The sequence below is a fragment of the Bactrocera tryoni genome, chromosome 1, assembly GCF_016617805.1.
Source record: "Bactrocera tryoni isolate S06 chromosome 1, CSIRO_BtryS06_freeze2, whole genome shotgun sequence".
NCBI lineage: Eukaryota > Metazoa > Arthropoda > Insecta > Diptera > Tephritidae > Bactrocera > Bactrocera tryoni.
In genome coordinates, this window is record NC_052499.1 from 55,697,454 (window position 1) to 55,713,387 (window position 15,934).

At 40.2% G+C, this 15,934-nt stretch overlaps 1 protein-coding gene across 1 annotated transcript in view; it reads left to right on the plus strand.

Annotated features, from left to right (window-relative positions):
* LOC120766898 overlaps positions 1-15,934 on the plus strand; it is a 102,703-nt gene that overhangs the window by 84,158 nt on the left and 2,611 nt on the right. The window lies entirely within an intron of this gene.

Sequence of the window (15,934 nt, forward strand, 5' to 3'; positions counted from 1 at the left end):
TCAATTACGCAGCACCAATATGGTCGCAGTTTCTGCTGGGATATTTTCGTAGAAATCACCGTTGCAGCCAACTGCTTGGAGCGGAATCGCCTCCTAGGAGCATCAAGAGGTATTTCCTTGACTACGTCGACGACATCGTACAGTACGCCAGCCGGACTTCGGACGCAACTGACTTCCGACAGGTACTGACCGCCATTCACAGTGGAGCTATCAACAACTTCACCGACTCCCTTTCAGTGAATGGCGTTCTTGGAGTCAAATCACCACCCATCGCAGACCAAGAGCTCGAGTTGCGCAGCTTCGTTGTGGATATTGTAGCAGGTTAAACTCCTACTTATCCAGAATAACCCCGACATATCCAATATATGTCCTGCATGCAATGAGTCTCCGCAAGACATTGGCTACTACTTTGCATGTCCTGCCAACCCTACTCATCGAACACCCGAATACCACTTTCCCTTTGGTCCGACCCCGTCGAAACAGCACGTTTCCTGGGCCTTCCGCTACATGACGTCGACGACAACATGGATAACCCTTGCCATCCTAACGGGGATTGATAACCGTTAAAACAACAAAAACAACAACATTCTTTCTCGACCTCTTTTTTATTCGGTTTTACCGACGGAAATATAGAAAAATTGAGTGAAAATTTCAAACCGTTTGTACAGGGTGTCCCAAAATAAACGCAATATTTAAATTTATTTAATAATATGCTTTGCTGACAATTTGGCCAGGCGGAAGGTATTCGTAGTGCAGCACCCCACTATAATGACCTCACCTTACTTTTTAATCACAGTATGTTCTCAAGTTATCACGTCGAGACTCTGATAAAATTTATTATTCATTCTACGGGCAAGAGTCGGAACTCGCACCATTATCCAGCTGAGCTGTCGGCAAATAAAAATTAAACTCCTAAGCAAAGTTCTAATGGGTTCCACGCGCTTTGTCAGCACTTAACATCCAATCAACACAGTTCTTTTTCTGGTACAACAAATATCTGACTATAACTTGGACATCCAAGTGCGGACCCTCCATCTTGGGAATCAGTCTTATAACCGAGGCTAACCAAACGTGCCATTGTTTGCATTGATAAATCTTCAGTTGATTATGTTTGGGCTGCAGACGGGGAAAACCTTTCGAGCTGATCGGGTTTATGCAGCTCCACATGTAAATAAGTACTTACACAGTAGCACCCCTACTTCGCCGAAAGTCATGTGGTTCTTTTGATCCTAAAGCATAACATTCTATTAATAATCACTTATTGAGATACAAAATTGGAACCTTTCCGATTATTTTGGGTTTTGGCACCTTGCCATCTTCTTCTTTATTAGCGTAGACAACTCTTACGCGGTTATAGCCGAGTTTACAACAGCGCGCCAGTCATTTCATTTTTGGGCAAAGTGACGCCAATTGGAGATTCCAAGCGCTGTGAGGTCCTACTCCAACTAGTCTTTCCAACGGAGTGGAGGTCTTCTCTTCCTCTGCTTCCTTCGGCGGGTACTGCGTTGAATACTCTCAGACCTGGAGTAATTTCATCCAATCGGACTACATGACCTTGTTTTACTGTATATATGTATTTGGCTTAACATTAAGGTATAGATTTACAGATAAGAGAATGATCCCGATTTTGGTAACCTCAGCGCATTTTACAAAAAAAAAAACGTGTATTTGGCTTCGACTGAAAATCTTAAACAAAAAAAACAACAAAGAGCGTGAAATATGCAAATAAGTTACAAGTACATTTTTTGGTATTCCAGTTGTTCATGACCTTGCGGCTGCACCCTTTTTCTAGTTTTGTATTTTTATTAGTTTCGCATGCACCCTGTGCATTTGCTTAGCTGTGATCATTCGTGCGCCGACAGCATTTGCATATTTTGCACGTAGATACACATGTGTAGGCATATGTAACTGTTCGTGTGTAGATATGTATGCTGGCAGGTGCAATTTAAATTGTAATTACAAAGTTAAAGGCATCCGCATATGCGGCAAGTACGATAATTTTTCAAGGTCACATTAGAGAAAATGTAATTATGGCCTCATAAATGTACCCTTTTATATACACATATGTATACAAGCATGTGTCTGTATGTAAAGTCGGCAGTTATTGAGGAACAGCGGCGTAGTTGGTAGGCAAGCGGGCCTAGAGTTGAGACACAGACGCGGCTACGGTTCTCACTGTGTATATGTGTGTTTGTGACTGCTGAAAGCGTCGAATGATTACTGACGGAACGAACGAACGACCGACCGATTGACACGTGATGGCAGGCGCGCAACAACAGCAGCAAACAAACGAACTGTCTATTTAACAGTGCGCAGATCAAACGCAGACGAAACTGTCACTCGGTCAATACATCAGTTGGGCGCTTGGCAAGCGGAAAACGCTGGGTAAAAACCAACACACATATGTATATATAATATAATTTGTTTGTAATTCCTACATAACCTCGCAATTCACCCCTCACTGCATTATAGCTACATAGTTGGTTGGTTAGTTGGTTCGACAGTAATTCAATTTGCCGACTGTCATTTGTTCGCTCCGTCAATGCTCGTCAATTAAGTGTCGCTTTGCCTGCAACAGCGGCAAAATGCAGCGAACTGTCTAAGCTCTGGCGGCGATTTGCATAATCCATCACAGGCAATTGTAAGCAATAAGTGGCAGCGAGTATTTATTGCCTATACCGAGGAAATAAGGGGAAAAATTAAAATATTAAAAAGGCAGGAATTCATTACATTCCTTCCCCCGCTCTTCTCAAGCAATTGTGTGCTTTTGTTTTTGTTTAGCCCATAGGCAAGAAATTTGAGAAATTGATGTGGGAAAGTTGGCAATCATGACAGAGCCTTCGCAGATTCTCTTGCACTGCCGTGCTTGGCGCATTTAAAAAATCTCTTCCTTGAAAATTTTCAAAAACCAAACCAAAAAAAGATTTAATAATAATCGTAAAAAATAAAATTAAAATTAAGCGCTCACCCAAGTGCTGTGGCTGTGAAAGCGTTCATGCAAGACTGGCAAGCAAATGAAGTTTGAGCGCGTCAAGCCACTAAAATTAGGGTTCACTGCACGAGCGTGTTTGGCCGAAAGCTAAATGCGCTTTTATACAATACTTTTTATACCCATGCAACACGTTGCACAGAGTTTAATAAGTTTGCTCACGTAACGCTTGTTTTGATGAAATCGTTGCTTTAGATTATGGGGAGCTGAAAAGTTCATGGCGTTTGTAGGAAAAATATTTTTTTTGCTTTCAAAATTCGTTATTTTCTACATTATTCTGCTGTCGTGACTAAAACACTGAATATATTCTATTAGCAAGGTTTTGCAATGCAATTTTTAGTAAAGAAAATATTTGCTTCAAAATAGACCTTAATCATGTTGATAACCTCTTTCTTTTTACTGCCCATTGAGGGGTTAGTACTCAGAGACATGGAATTTTTTTTAGTAAATAATTTTAGTATTTTATAAAAGTAAGATAAAACAGGAAAATAGTGTTTTACAGTTCACACTTAAGTTATGCTTAAGTACTGAAAATGGGAGACTTAAGCAGTGCTTAAGTAAAAGCTGATCTTTTTTTTGAATTGTTTTGAGTTTTCAGCGACATCTTTCTTAGCGTTCGAGCAAGTGTCCGTTCGCTTACATTCGATTATAGCTCTATACTTTTCCACCAGTTCCAATTCGTGGTTCTTTTGTTGCTTTCATCCATTTTCGATATAACTCTCCTAGCAAATTGATGTAGACATCTCGATCAACTTCACTTTTCGTCATCGAAATTAGTTTTGTGGTTTTTTTGATGTTGTCGTTCCTAGCAGTGCTCTTTGGACGTCCACTGCGTTCAGCATCTTATATGTCGTTAGGGTCCGTACTCCATTTCGAAAGCCACTTCCAATCATATGCTATTCTAATTCACTCCAAGTAACGGATTTTTCAATAAAAGCGCTACAAAATTTTAGGTTTGGTTTGAAATATCAATGAAATTCTTTTATTCCTGTGAGAGTACATGCGATGCCATTACGATTTCTTTTACATGGCCACCATGAGCACGCTTGCAGAAGTCCAGGCGCTGAACCTAATTTCGACGCTTTTCAAGCATAAGTCGGGCGATACTGCTGCAATTTCACGTTCGATATCATCCAATTCAGGCAAAAAATATTCGGTTATCATTGAGCGGTAGCGATTCCCATTCACAGTAACGTTTCGGTCTTGATCATCACGGAAGCAGTACGGCCCAATGACGCCGCTGGCCCATAAACCGCACCAAACCTTAATTTTTTCGGTACTTTAATGGTGACTCTGAAAATGATTTTTCTATGAAAATCCAGATATTTTCAAGTTGTTGCCCAATTCACGAACATACAACGATTTTGGCGGTCAAGCGGCGTCAGTTCTTGCGTCAATTTGATCTTGTAAGGATGTAGACCGAAATCTTTTCGCAAAATTCGCCACAACGACGTCACAGAAATGCCCAACGCTTGAGAACGACATGTGAGAGACTGATTTGAGTCTTGTACTGTGCCTGTGGATTCAAATTTCTCTACGCTACGCTAAATTTTTGATCTGACAACGATTATGACGACCATAAATTGGATGTAGAGTTGAGTCCACGTACTCCAAATTTCGGTAGTAAATTTTAATAATTTAGACTCGTTGTTGGATCGTATCGCTTACATTCGATTATATATTATCTTTCCATGATGAAATGGCAAACCTTACTGAAGAGAAATGTCAAACGAGCAGAAAAAATATGGGGTCGTTTGCTGTCCCTATCGGTCTACTTTTGTAGCGTCCCTATTGAAAAACCCGTTATATCTTCAAAACCTTCGGAAAGGAGACGTCTTTGATAGTAAAACTTTTTCGAATATTTTGGACTGGCAGGATAAGACGGTTGTGTAAAGTCCTTGCCGTGTTTAGCTATCATGACGATCTGCGACTTTTTACATTTACATAATTTGGAAAATATCCAGAACTGAAAATTACATTAAAAAGCAAAGAATGTGCTACTAAAGCAATACTTGGTTTTTTTATTATTATTTTTTTTTTTGGTGTAATTTTTTCATATCCTGAGGACTTTTTTGTATTCAACTCCTTTTAATTTCACAATATTTCAACAGTCGAAGCACTGAAATAATAAATGTAGTAGCCGGCACCAACCGAGCTTTACCTTTCTTACTTAGCTGTTTATTTACCTTTTTCAAAGTGCACTGTGCATCTACCACGCCGGCGTTGCATTATTCGACTTATCTTCATTTTAATTTTAGCGATTTTCTTGAAAATATATTTTTTTGACCCAACACCGAAAAACATGCAAGAAGCAAAACGGCAAAACAAAAACACATGGCATTCAGTACATCCGAAGCATAAAAGTCGGTGGAAAGAAGTTAATAACGAAACCGGCTGTCGGCTAGTAGCCGCTGGTCGCTCAAAGTTCGCATCGCTGTCGTTTATTATCATAACGGTGCTTAAGTGCAGACACACTCGTCCGACAATCAGTTAGTGTTCATGGCGGCATTTGGACCAGGGCCAGCATGCAAAAGCAGCACAGCAGAACAACTGCAGCACAAGAAACGAAGACATGCCCTGGACCCCGCACACTGCGGCTGTGCATTTCTCGCGCCACCACCACAACTTGTTGCGCTGCGCGGCAAAAGAATTTACTTTATTTATTTATTCACTGTTATTCTGTTTGTAATTCGTTATTTGTTTGGGCTCACGATCTCGTTGCATTTTAATTAAATGCGATTTGTATTTGCATCGGTTTGGGATTCAAAGCGTGACGCGTGAAGCGTTGTCGCGTTCTCAATTACTCCGGCATACCAGGGTTTGGTGCACGCGTTGCTTTTTTTTTGTTGTGTTGTCATTAACTTCTTTGTGTATTTTGTTTATTTATTGGCAAATAGTGTGGTTTATTGATTTATTTTTTGGCAAAACTTACTAAGCTGTGCCGTGATCATGAGAGTTTTGCAAATAAACAGCTTCTTCTGACACTAAATTTATACAAAATTAATTTTTCAACTCATGTGACTGTTGAGCTCGATACAAACTATAAGACATTCTCACGGCCTAAAGTCTTTATTCGACCCAAAGCCTAGACTTTCATTACACTTCTAAGGTTTGGAAGCCAAAAATCGTTGCAGAGGAACTAATCTGAATACTGTATACGATAGTCTAATTCAAACCAAAAAAGGTCCTCCACTGCTGCAGTGGATGAAACCTAAAAAGATCTCACCTGAAGATATTGTATGTACAGTGACCAAAAAAATTCACAAAACGAAGAAAAAAATTTAAAAAGTTCTGCGTTTTACCATTAATTTTGGTCGTTTTTGGCCTGCCAAAACACAATTTTTAAACAGATCAAAAAACTGATATGTTCTTGTATGGAGAACTTTATACAGAACAAGATGCAGAAAAATATGATAGAAGACCCCGAATAATATCTACAGCAAAATCGAAAATTGCTGTTTCGCGGAGACGTGTTTAAAAGCGATAACCATAGCTCTACATTGAAAAGTATTTGAAATACTACTATGAGCAATAATAAAATTTCTTCTTCAAAATTTTTGTAGTCCTATTCAAAGTAATCCCCCTTGACCGTAATACACTTGTGCCACCATTTTTTACAGTCAGGGAAACCAATGTAAAAGGCAATTTCCGGAATAGCCTTCAAGGCGCAAAATGATTCACGTTTCATGTCTTCAATTACTCAAAACGGTTTATCGGAGAGGTCGTTTAAGTTTGAATAGCCAGAAGTCACACGGAGCTAATCAGGCGAATACGGTGGTTGCGGCACGATATTGGTTGAAAATTTGGCGAAAAAATCACGAAGAATCAATGCAGTATGCGACGGTGCATTATCATGGTGCACGAATCAAGAGTTGTCGCTCCATAATTCCGGCCTCTTTTTACGCATAGCTTCGCCAAACGACGCATAACTTCAAAAAAAATATTCCCTTTTGTCAGTTTGGCCGGTCGGAAGGAATTCGGAGTGCACCATCGCCTCGATTTTTGGCCTGCTTTCGACGTGTTTTTTTCGGCATCGGCTCGTGTTTGTCATGATATTCGGCCGATTGATCGTATGTTTCCGAGTCGTAATCATAGCAAAACTAGTATTAATACGTTTCATGACATTCTGTTAGTCGAAAGCATTGTTTCACAGGCGTTAAAGCGACGCTGTTTTTCGCAGAAATTGAGTAAGTTTGGAACCAATCGTGCTTTTTTACTGTTCTTAGGCTCAAATGATCTTTCAAAATGGTTTTCACTGATCGTTCCGGTATTCCAACGATGGCAGTAAGATCTCTGAACTGTTAATCGTCGATTCTCAAGCACCAATTCCTTTATTTTATAACACGTCAATAACACGTCAAGATCATCACTTGATGTTTATGGCCGTCCTGGACGAGGTTCGTCGTCATTGACATAGTTCAGCCAGTTAAGAGACTACAGCGGCTACGCCCGCTAGGTCATGTCGTCTGAATGGACGAAAACACTCCAGCGCCTTAAGTATTCGACGCAGTACGCGCAGGGGGAAGCAGAGGAAGAGAAAGACCTCTACTCGGTTAGAGATTTGGTACACCAATTTTGAGAACATCGTCTCAAAGGAAACATTTTATGTTTTGAGAGCCGATTTCCGAAAGTTAGAAGATTCTCAAAAATACGCTCATATCTTCGAATCCATCTCCAAAGGTTTGTACAGATCGAGTCACTAAAGCATATAGCTGCCATACAAACTGACCGAACAAAGTTCTGCTAAGGAATCTTTTGTATTTGTGAAGGGTATTATAACGTCGTTTTAACATTTTTTCTTGTTTGAGATGCACAGCCTTCGCAATATCGTTTTGTTCCATCGAATTTCGAATATTGATATTTGGTTAGGGTTAGAGTATTAAAGTATTAGAGTAAAGTGTTTAGAGGTTCACATCATCAATATAAAGGACCCCGCGTTTCCAAATAGTAGTCACACTTGCGAGCTTTAACGAACATCGAAGCGTATTTCTGGCATAAATTTAATTAATTAATTTAATATTTTAACATACCGCAGGAGTTGTAAGCGCCAATGGAATATTCATTAGGCTGATGAGGTCCTCCTTCCATAAACTTGTTCATTATTGGAGGAATTCGCTGTGGTCACAAAATCTATTAAGTATCGCCATTCAGATTCTGCTATACATAATTCCTATCCGCCCACAACGCGTTCACAAATTTTCCAAAATTTGTTCAAAGTTTGACGAATGTGCTCAGAAATCGCCGCCTTACCACGGTCGTACAGAAGCCAATAACGCTTTTCAAAAGCAAGAGTGAAAAGCGCGTACCGCAGACTATCTGTTTCGACTATTTACTGAATCAGTGTTAGGCTCTTGAAGATATACGGTGCACATTTCCAAATCTTCAAAAACATATATTTCATCCATCATAATATTGATTTGTTTTTCAGTGTTTTTCGATATGCATGCATTCGTTTAGCTTGACGGGCTTCCTTCGGAGGAGACCTGAGGCCAGCAAAAATTCAGGAGGAGTTATCAGTTTCGATATTTTACCTGAAGTTCCGATCGGTTTTTAGCCCAAATTAAATGACACTAACTCTTATTATCCTATCATAGCTTCCCTAATCATTTGACGTTAAAATCTCAATTTTGATACTCTGTGGACGCTACCGCTCAAAGGCACATTTCAAGCACTCTTTTGTATGTTCGTACCTCACGATCAGTATCAGTTTTGCGCCCCATTGATACTTATTTCCACCATTTATTTCTAATGTAATCTCCACAAATTTTCCATATATCAATTCCAAATGCTAGATACACCATCGAACACACCCGAGGCGCATATCACGAGAGTGTAGTATGTGTATGAGTTTTCTGTGATTTTAGTTTCTGTGCCCACAGCATTTCCAAAATGCATTCAAAGTCACCAGCAAGCGGCCAACAGGTGGCTATTGCCGCCGAACTTTAAAAGTTATCACACATGCTGAGCTGGCAAGTTGCACATGCGCACAGCGATTATCGCAGCTGGTTAACGGTTTGACTGTTTGTGTGGTTGGTTGGCAGCACTTGTTGGGCAAATATTCGAGATTAATGCAAATTGGCACGGTTTCGAATTTTCCGTAAATGAAAATTACAAATGTGTTTCTTCGCGCTTTTTCACCGTCAATTTATAAAGCAACAACAATGAAAATATACTCGCAAGAGTTACACGAATCCCCTCAGCATGCATTAGTGTGCGTGTGTGTATGTGTGTGTCTGCTTTTAGTGTGGTTTTTGACAAGTTGTTGGCATGAATTATTTATTTATTTATCCGCGCCAGTCGCAGTGCAACAACAACAACAACACATCGTGCTGATAGCTACTTATTACTGCGCTGCAGCGAATCGGGTGCTACTCCGCGTGTTTAATCTGCCTTTGGCTTCGGCTCCGTCTCCGGCTTTGCCTCTGCATGCTTCATTCGTGCAACTGTGCATGCGCGCTAAATTCAATTAGTTGGCGTGGGTTTTGGACAAATTTGCAAATGCGCGCCAAACGGCATAAATTGAAGTGCATATATTATTTAATATATGGTACTTACATATACTATATCAGGTTGTCAAAAAAGTCTTGCGGTATTTTCGCTAGTTGACGCTGAAAGCGCGTAGTTCTAGTTTTATTCGTCGCATCGGGTCATGCTATACCTTTTTGGAAAGCTCATTTCACGCGCTAACACGTGTTTGATTGATTGTCGTTTCTTTTAAGTTGTTCGTGAGTTATAGCGTCGCAAACATGGAGCAAAATAAAGAGAAAAATAAATAGAAATAAAAATAAAGAGAAATAAAAAATAAAAAATATTTTACAGTACTATTACGATAAAGGCAAAAATGCATCTCAAGCCGCCAATAAAATTTGTGCAGTTTATGGACCCGATACAGTTTCAATTTCCACCGCACAACGATGGTTTCAACGTTTTCGTTCTGGTGTAGAGGTGGTCGAAGATGCGCCACGCTCCGGAATTCCTGTCGTCGAAAATGCTGAATTGGTCGAAAGAGACCGGCATAGTAGCAGCCATAGCATCGGTCGCGAGCTGGGCATTAGTCATCAAAAATTCATTTCAATTTCATTAAAAAAAAAATCAAAAAAAAAATACCGCAATACTTTTTTGACAACCCATTATGTACATATGTATGTATACATATTAGTACAAATTTAGGGTTAATGTTACCGTCCATAATGTAATTTCAGAAACTTTAAGTGATGAAGTTTTATAAAGCATGTACGAGAGTGGCTTTTTATATAATATTTCGGTATTCTTCTTCTTTCTAATTTAGCTTACGCGGTTATAGCCGAGTTTACAACAGCGCGCCAATCGTTCTTTTCGGTGCTTGGCGCCATTTGGAGATTTCAAGTGTAGTCAGGTCCTTCTCCAACTGGTCTTTCCAACGAAGTGGCGGTCTTCTTCTTCCTCTGCTTTACCAGCGGCTACTGCGTCAAATACTCTCAGAGCTGGAGTGTTTTCATCGATTCGGCCGACATGACCTAGCCAGCGTAGCCGTAACCTCCTAATTCGCTGAATTATCTCAATGTCGTCGTATATTTCGCACAGCTCATTGTTCCATCGACTGCGGTATTCGCCGTTGCTAATGCGCAAAGGACCATAAATCTTCCGTAGCATCTTTCTCTCGAAAACCCGTAACGCCAACTCATTACATGTTGTCAGGAATTAGACAACAAAGACAAATATTAATAATGTTGTTTTTAAAAATATTCTCCATTAAGATCAATACACTTCTGCATGCGTTTGATGCTTTACGCTCTGAACGCAACAACCATCTCTTCAGGTGTTGGAAAACGTTGACCTCCTAGCTTATTCAATGCAGTTGTTTCAGTCGACGTTTGAGAGCTCGCATTGTCGTTGTGAAGAGAGATCCGTCTCTTGGCGGTTGGTTTTCCTGATTTCTTGAAAGACAACTGACCAAGAAATGTTTGTGCACCACTGAGAATCTACTGTAATATGTATTGTTCCAGCAGTTATCAAATCCCCGCTTGGATGGTGAGGTTCGTGTTGGTTATCAACGAAACCATCTAACGGTAGGCCCAGGAAACGTGCTGTTTCGACGGGTTTAGACCACAAAGTGAAGAAGTGTTGGTTAATGTCATGAGGGGACAGATATTTGGTATATCGGGGGGTCGATTCTGGAAAAGTACGAGTTTAACCTTCTATTGTATTCAGAACGAAGTTGCGCTGGGGTCACTTTAGCTACTCGTGGCAGCAATGGATGTTGATTACACGCCAAATACGCGGTTCACTGAGAAAGAGTCGGTGAAGGTGTTTTTGGTTTCACTGAGAATGGCAGTCAGTGCGTGTCTGAAGTTAGTTGCGTTCGAAGTTTGGTCGGCATACTGCATTCATATGTATGTCGGCGACGTGGTCAAGGAATAACCACTAAATGTTTATAGGAGGGGGCTTCGCTTCAAGCAGACGCCTGCAAGTATGGTTTCTGTGAAAACATTCCAGCAGAAACAGCTTAGAGAGAAACTCGTTATATTTCTTAGCCGTAAGCATAACGTACGGGCTTGGCTGTGTAAGGGTTCAACCGGAGACATTAAGAGACATCCTGCTATAGTCCGGAGTGCAGTATTCTGTCCATCCCGTTGAAAATATCGCTGCGACGTAGTTTATGAAATAAAAAAAAAATATTTTACCGATTCGGTTTGCGAGCGCAATTTAAAGTACAAGTCAAATTTGATCTTGAGTGTATTATCAGCAACGCAGATAGCAGTACATTCTTTGTAAGAGTTGGTAGTAGTGGTTTGTGCCGATTGCGATCATTTTTAGGAGTTTTATAACAGCACTGAGGCCGCTTTGGTATTAACTCGTCAGCCATTTCTTCATGGTATCACCCTTGATAGTAGCTTCCCGACGTGGTCCTGATTACTCAGATGACAGAATACCTTTCACTAGTAGGTCAGAGCTCAAACCAATCCAACTATTAGTTCACAATATGTCCGTGTCAAGCTACGTGTCCAAAATCCGTAGAAGTCAAAAAGACCGTGAAGGCGGCAGGTCACTTAGTATGAAGTTCTTTCGAATCGCAGTTTATATTAGGTAAGTAGAATTTCTTCGAAACGGCTAGATCGATGACTTGACTTGAAATTTGCCCAGGATTTTTTTTAGAGGTGATTAGGTATTGTTTGTAGGATTAACTTTGATAATTTAATTTTTTTAGTCACTCTGAAGGATAACTTTTTTATAAAAAGATAAATACATCGATCACCTGTATTCATCTAGAGTAATATTAACTTTGGTTTTTGGATTTGAGATAATTTTTTATAGCAAAAAATTTCTTCTTCACCAGACAACCTTTTTCAAAGGCTCGCCTGGAGATCGTTTATGGGAGCAAGGGATTCAAAAATATTTCGAATTAAATGACCGATTATAAAAGCACGTGAAATTCTGTAAATATATTCTTTTTACTTATTGATTAACTGAAATGCCTTTTCAAAACAAAACACGTTTTCTGGCTTGCGATTGGATATAAATAACGCCTTAAGCATGAATTTCACTTCATACCAATTATAACACATTTCCTATCAATAACCGCTAAACAATCAAAAGTCGGCACGCAAATAAATAAATAGACACAAGCTCAGTCCATTTTTCGCACCAAGCAAGCGTCCAACCTGCCATCACTGCCACCGATACCCTATCATTAAAAGCGACCGACTATCAGCCAACCGTCCACCTGACCGCAAGCAATCCAACAACAACTGTCGAACCATGTGTGTTTGAATGTCTGTATGAATGGGATGCCGTCTTCACTGAGACACCACCAACACCACCGCCTGCCGTCGTCAGCGCCTTCGGTTATTTGTCCAAACACATCGATGTAACGATCGATGATGGACGCTGCGACGGGTCACTTTAGAGCCGCAGCTAGTTCATACGTCAATCTCAATTACATATCCGCGTGTGGTGGATAATTTTCCAGCTTATTAGCGAATAAACAAGTTAATTCCAATAATACGCGTATGTACGCGCCAAGAAACGCAAAAGACCAAACGACAGACGAGATTGAATGGTTGTTGCTTCGGCGGCTGCTTGCCGGAAGGGCTGCTCGCTCGTCTGCCTATGATGGCATACATGAAGTATTGGTTATCGCGTCAGCACAATCGATAAGCGAGCGCTGGCGAGTTGAATGGCAAAAGAGGACGCCTAGAAGTACAGAAATGAGAATGAAACTGGAGAGAAACGCAAAGGCAAGCCACGCATGCGCAGCATTTGCAGTACACACACACACTGGCACTCTATTGCAAATTAATTGAAAATGTGGCCATTGTATATGTGTGTGATGACGCCGGTTGGGGGCTCATTGGTCCATGGATAGCATTGCAGCCTGCGGATTATCGCTAACTGCAGCGCGGCAACATTTAATGATCTTCGTTGCACGCAATATTCATATGTGTGTGTATGTATGTATGTGTACATATACAAATGTGTAGTAATGCATGTGAGCCCTTTGCTTGGCAGCTCAACTTTACGACGCTGTAACGCCGCTTTGGTCCGTTTATTGCTCTGGCAATGCCACGCTACGTGGGGCTATTTCGCAACGGTCTGAAATGCGCCTATATTTACACTTATTGTTATTGCTGGAGCGCATGCGTTCTTTGTACGCCAAAATAGTCAAATAGCAAGCAGCTGGCTTTCTGGCTGACTTTGTTGGTTTTGGCTGACCGCCCGGTCCACTGTCTTGGCTGGCCTCCTCTCCTCACTTGGCAAGAGCATGTGACATTTTTTTACTGCCGTCGGCGGCTTTGATCTTTCTGCTTGTAGTTTTAAGCCTTCACACGCCTTTTTTAATTTGTTTACTTTGTATTCTCGTTCTCTTCACTTTGCCTTTATTTTTAGTTGTTTTTATTTTTTCTGAGTTTCTGCAAAATATTTACTCGCGCGCAGAGTTTTAAAATGTAAGCCGCTGTGGAATATTAACTAAACTTTCCCAGCTGTCGCAGCCGGCCGGCAATCGAAATTCCTTTACTCCGATACCCAGAATACATTTGTAGCAACAACAAATTGTTGACCGCTTCTTGGTAAAGACGTTGCTTGATTTCTTGCCATGTGTATTTATGACAAATGGACAGATATGTATGCATGTATGTATGTATGTAGGTATACCATGTAATGTGGCCGCTGCTCAAAATTCACTTTTGTTTTTGCCTCCGTCTACTTCAATATGCATATATTCCTCCATCCATACATAAATATGCTTTTATCATGAGAGCGTGTCACTTTTACTGGATTACTCCGGGTTCCACTGTTTCAAACTGATAAGCTTATGAGCTTATAATTATGTGCACACACATGCACACTTAAAATTCGTAAGCTCAAATGACAAGTGCTTTTGCATACACAGTGATGTGCAGCAAAATAGGGCAACCTTTCTTTTTATTGCATTCGTGGAAACAATTTATAGTAAAATCAAGAATTTGACTCTTCAATTTTCATGTTCTTTCAAAAAATAAAGCGTGCTCCAAACGATTGGAAAATTCGTGTCAAAATAGTTTTCGTATTCAAAATAGTTTTCGTATTCAAAACAGTTTTCGTATTCAAAATGAACACATATATACCACAGATTAACTGTTAAGCCTAAAAAAATAGCTTATATAGGATCTATAACTACGTACATTTCGGGGAAAAAACCGGAAATTATAAATAAAACGCAAAATATTATTTTTTCAATATTTATTTTGTCGCCTTCAAATTAATCCCCACTCTTATAAATATAATAATAAAGTGGTTGATCGACGGTATTCATTCCGTTTTTGGTTTTAAATTCGGTCACAACCGTTGCCCGATGGAATAGTGCATTAACATCGTGTAAAATCCATGAATAGTTCTTCCACAAATTCCGGCCGTTTTCGGCGGCCGTCCTCACACAAACGCCTCAATACGGCCGAAAAAAACTCGGTATCGAACGTCTGTCCCTCCGAAAAAAAATTCATGATGCACCAAATCAAGAATATCGAAAAAAGTGTGCATCACCTGGATTTTTGAGCAACTTTGGCGTACTTTTTTTTGGTTTCGGCTATTTGTTTTTCTCTATTCCGATGATTGTTAACTCGTTTGCATGTCAAACTCATAAACCCATGTCTGATGGTCAGTAATATTGCTCTCCATGAATGTGGGATCGGAAGTCGCACGATCAAGCATGACCGAAGAGACCAGTTTATGATACGCTTTTTGAAACAAATTCAGCTTAATCGGGACGAGTCGAGCAAGAACGCGTTTCATAACCAAAATATCGACCAAAACCATTCGAAAGAACTCGGGAGATATGCCGATATATGTAGGTTGCTATGTATATTTCTGGCCTAATAATGTAAATAGGCATATTTATCAACGAAAATGGTTTTTTTTTTTATTTTTTAATTTTTTTTTTTGTTGATTGCTGTTTTGTTTCGGGCTCATACGCATAGATCCATGATTCGTCACCTGTGACGATCTTATAAACGTCTTTTGAAGCACCGCGATCGTATTTTTTCAGCATTTCTTTACACCAATCCACACGAGCCTTTTTTTGAGCGATTGTCAAATTGTGCGGGATCCCACGAGAACAAACCTTTTTTACGGCCAGATGTTCATGCAATATCGAATGTATGCTGGTGGGAGAAATGCATAGGCATGCCTCTATCTGAAGGTATGTTACATGACGGTCTTGCATTATCAGTTCACGTACGGCATCGATGTTTTCTGGCACAACGGTAGTTTTTGGACGACCTTCACGGAATTCGTCTGTGAGCGAGCGTCGGCCACGATTGAATTCGTTGTACCAGTTTTTCACAGTGCTATAGGATGGTGCTTCATAGCCATACAAAGATTTTAGTTCATCGAAAATCCACGTAGAATGTTGTGAAAAATGATCGCACGAAAATGTTCACGAGTTAATTCCATTTTTTGGCCGAGATGAATTTTTTAATTCCCTGTAAA